The sequence below is a fragment of the Triticum dicoccoides genome, unplaced genomic scaffold (genome assembly GCF_002162155.2).
Source record: "Triticum dicoccoides isolate Atlit2015 ecotype Zavitan unplaced genomic scaffold, WEW_v2.0 scaffold10348, whole genome shotgun sequence".
Classification (NCBI taxonomy): domain Eukaryota; kingdom Viridiplantae; phylum Streptophyta; class Magnoliopsida; order Poales; family Poaceae; genus Triticum; species Triticum dicoccoides.
This window is the reverse complement of record NW_021170830.1, coordinates 85,239-90,059: the sequence shown is the minus strand read 5'-3', so window position 1 is coordinate 90,059 and position 4,821 is coordinate 85,239. Positions and strand designations below refer to the sequence as shown.

The 4,821-nt window shown below is 37.7% G+C and overlaps 1 pseudogene; it reads left to right on the top strand.

The window, feature by feature from the left end:
• The window catches only part of LOC119342745, a 24,953-nt pseudogene that overhangs the window by 646 nt on the left and 19,486 nt on the right, over positions 1-4,821 (top strand).

Genomic DNA, 4,821 nt, shown 5'->3' with positions numbered 1-4,821 from the left:
AAGAATAACTAGCAAAAAAAAAACCCGTGTGTTGCAACGGGAGAAAAAAAACCACATGCCCCTAACCTAATAACCATGACTCAAGACCCCAATAGGACGAAATCCTTGATTTCAACACATGGCATTTCATTCGTGTTGCCCCTTATTCTCCTTCCCACCCTCGCCGATGGTGGCTTCAGTGCTCACACAATCACAAACGCGTTTGAATGTGGTCAATCCTAACGCATCCCTCCCTCGGCATAAGATGATAAATCCAATTTTTTGTTTCCTACGAGGTTTTGCTGAGGCATGCATACATGGTTATAGATGGTTTCATGTCCAATCTGGTTTTACTGACATCCTCTGTTGTAAATTTTTCAATGTGATATACAATTCCATTTCATGTTAATCGATTAGCATATCGACAATTGCATTAATATATAAATATTAAAAATGGTACCCCTTCCATCATGATACATACGCTCTAGTACATTTTTCAAGATTTCCTTTGACCATTGATAACCTTAATAATACATGAGATGCATGTTATAAAATTTTATCATTCGAAGCCCATTTCACATACAAATTTGGCGGTATGCTTTGTGTAACATGCATGTCATATATTATTGCTCTAAACCGTGGTCAAAGGCAACCTCAAAAAAGGTATTAGGCCCTATATATTTTTTATGAAGAGAGTATCTTTGTGATATATGTCAAGTTGGATGTGAAATGATAAACAAGATATGGGTTGATGTATGATGATAATCATTGTGTGCAACGTCGAGCTTCTATTGTACTCCCTCCTTCCCAAAATATAAGGTGCGCTTGACTTTGTACGGTCTTTAACGCATAACTTTGATCACTAATATATACAAAATTATATGATTTTAGCATGTATAAATGGTATCATTATGTTTGTCTTGGGAAATAGTTTTATTTCATATATATTTACACTAATTCTGTAGACATACTATAAGTGAACATGATAGTGAGAGCTGTGCATCAAAGACCAATAAAAAGTATTTCAGAATGTACATTCTTACTTTTAGAATTTACGTTTAGCTATGAATAACTACGTTCATATCAAATTATCAATTCACTTACACAAAAATTGTTATAAGAAAAGTAAGACATAAATGATTAAATCATAAATTTTATATTTATATGTGTATTTGTACTATCCTTTTATGTTCATAATTTTACATCATGTGAAATATTGTCTTCGAGTGACATAAATTTTCTGAAGTTCTCTTTTCACTTCTAACGTAGGACAAAATTTACAGGGCGTAAAAATGTGGTGTAGTGATGTAATAAGAGAGAAGTGAAGAATAACTATTTCTCATCCAGCGTGATGAATAGCACGACCCAAGTTATTGCACATCTAAATGATTAATTAACAGTGGCTCACGTAATATACTAGACTATTCTATTCTACAACTACCAAAACAGATTATTCTAGTCATGTTCAGAAACTTCAGTCTCGTCTCACCTTACTCTTCATAGTATGTGATCACTTGGACTTGACCAATCCGGCTGTCGCAAGGAGCATATCTACTGATTAAGTGCTAGTACAACTACATAAGTGACGTCCCTGGTTCACGTGCATGGCACCCTCGGCTGCTATTGCCCATGGCGCCTTGAACCCGGGCGTCATGGTCCCAAGCAAGTCTGATGTGGTATGTCAGCGCTGATTCTATGGCCTTAGGGCGTTGTGTTGTTTAGCATAGCGCCCTGAGACCAGGCATCATGGAAACGGTCATTTTATGAAATCTTTTTAAACCGGGTTCATTTTATGCTCAAAGTATTTGGAAAGGTTCATTTTTGTCGTTTTTCACTCGGCGGGGGCAGCAAGTATTATTATTATTTTTAGTTTAAATGCTTGATGAAGTTGCTTTGCAAATAAGATGAAGGCCGAGAATATGCATCCGCACTTCCACATGACCACAAGATAATATAAAAACCTATGACATCTGCCAATGCCGAATCATATCTGCGCCAACCCCTCCAACTACCATCCCTCCCCTCGCCACAAAATAGAATATAATGGATGTTAGCATCTACATGAATCTAACAGAACAAACAAGTTCCTATGGTCAAAATTTCCAAAAACAAAAACTGTTCTATGGTTCTGGCCGCTACTGCTAAGATCCATCATTTTATATGATAGTCTCGTAAATGAAGTCCTGCGAAGTTGCAGGAAAATTACCCATTATGTTTAACGAACTAAACTGTACCCCACGCATTGCAATGGAAACTAAAGATTTAATTTCAAAATATTACATGAAGTATAGGTTCATTGCATCATACTAAAATATATTTATGAGCGATTTGTGAAAGAAATGGAAAAAAACTTAACCCAAAAAGTTAAGCATGCCACAATTAAATGACCAGAATACTATGTCAACTGTGCCAGAATACTATGTATGCTACATTGGTGGGCAGGGTCGCCTTGTCCAGATCAGACGATTGCTGTTGGACTAAGCTAGCAAATCCACCTATTATAACAATTTGGATTATGTGACTCATTATAGGAGCAGGAAGGATGTTATTAATGTTTGCTAGCTGTGTTTATCTATATGATATAAAAAGGTGTAGCTTCCCGTTCCAATTATACATATACTTAGGAGGCAAAACGAGGTGCCAAATTGACTTCCAACGTCGGCTCAATACCAAAAGATCATATTTCTCTAAACCTGATAGAGTATGTGACAAAATTTAAAATCAAATAAAAAAATTATAGGTAGCTAGCATTCATAACTAAAATGCACCTTTCTTTTGCTATTCAGGTCTTGTAATTCATTTACTAATCGATGTTTGTCTGATTTATTAGTATAGTTTAATGGAACATGTGTGTTTTTCAGCATGGTCTGAGTATGACAATGTTTTCTTAGCACATGTTTTATTGGTATCTTCATATGATTGATACTGGGCCAAAGACAACATTGCGTAGATTGCATTGACGTTTCATAGCAGCCGCTCCAACCAAGACATTGCAAGACTAGATTACCAGAAAGGCACGCACTAGATGCATGCATGATGCATATTAGCAGCCGATCCATCGTGGGTATGACAATGCATATATCTTATACGAGCACTCCTTCTGTGTGACACGCACTAGATGCATGCATGATGCATATTAGCAGCCGGGTGCTGGTGGGATGCACGTGAGTTCAAGACAACCTGCTATAGTTGAGTTCTTCCCCATTTCTCACAACGTGGATAGCATCTCAAGGTTTTTTTTTTACGTGCGTAAATAAATCATCTTGGTAGCAACCCAAAAAGCCAATAGAACAAAGTTTGGGAAACAGACGCCATCTCCTATATGTTTCGAATTAATTAGTCTGACCGTTTGATAGTCAAGCTAGCCATGCATGCCCGGCTGCTGGTTATTTGTATATATGTTAGCGGCAGCTACGAAAATCGAATGAAACAATCCATGTCTATGGTCAATTTTCCATGACTATAAAGCTAGTTCTACGGTTCTGGCTGCTAACTGCAAGATCAATCATTTTTTATGGTCATCAAGGTGGTCATAAAGCTGTTGTGAGCAAGAAACATGATCCACTGTCAGCACCACACACACCCAACAGCCATGGTGACACAGCAACCACCAATAGGCCTACGGGCTGCTGTCTCGGAGTTCAGGCTCCGCTGGAGTGCATGCCATCAAGGATCGCCGCCGTTCCGCAGCTAGAGAGCTCTCCATAGCGAGGTGATGAGGCCGCCGCCACCGATGGCTTCACAGGCTTGACGTACCCGTTTCCTTCAACGATGGCGAGATGGTCATGGGGAGATGGGATGGAGGCGACCAATTCTACCACATGCTTTCCTCGCAGTATCCCATCATATTAATTTGGGCATATAAGTGGCGAATTTTCTACTGAAACCTACATCATGACAGGATTTTTTTTCCTACAACAAGGTGTGGTTACATCCACAAGTGTTTCATACATTGTAGGTAGTATCCATCATATTGAATCGTATCTACGTGTAGTATATAGTATATAAGAATATTTCGGTACCATATATACTACCTTTTAGGTAGTATGTACTTTTTTATACTTGTTTTTACGTATAGATATGTAGGTATTTAAAATATATAGTAAAACTTATAGGCTTGCCCATAATTTTTTTTCATTTAGCTCGCTTTAGAGTATCTTAGATAAAGTACATCAACAAACTTTAAATGATTAAGTATAGTATATATATACTATAACATGCTAATATATGATGAGACATATGGGTGTAGCTCCCCGGAACAATGTACCATATTTAAAGCCCTTTGGCCCCGGCAGCAAGTGTTTTCTTCAGTTTAAATGTTTGAGAATATGCATCACAGTTCCACAGGACAACAAGATAATGTAAAAACCTACGACATCTGCCACTCCCCCGATCCCTATCTGCCCCGGCCCACAAAATAAAAAACAAAATGGATGTTAACGGCAGCTATGAGAACTAATTGAACAAGCCAGTTGTATAGTCTGATTTTCCAAAATGAAAAAAAAGCTAGTTATATGGTTCTGGTCGCTAAGATCCATCATTTTCCATAATATTATAACAAATGAAATCCTGAGAAGTCGCGAGAAAATGACCTATCATGTTCAACGAACTAAACTGTACCCCACGCATTGTAGTGGAAATTGAAGATTAAATTTCTAAATATTACATGGAGTATAGGATCATTGCATCATACTAAAAACATGAAAAATTTGTGCAAGAAACAAAAAAAATCTTAACGCAAAAACCTAAGCATGCCACAAGTAAATGTTGTACCAATTAAAATCAAGTAAGGGTATCTCCAACGGCGACCCACAAAATTTCCTTCCGCATCCGCCCGCCGAC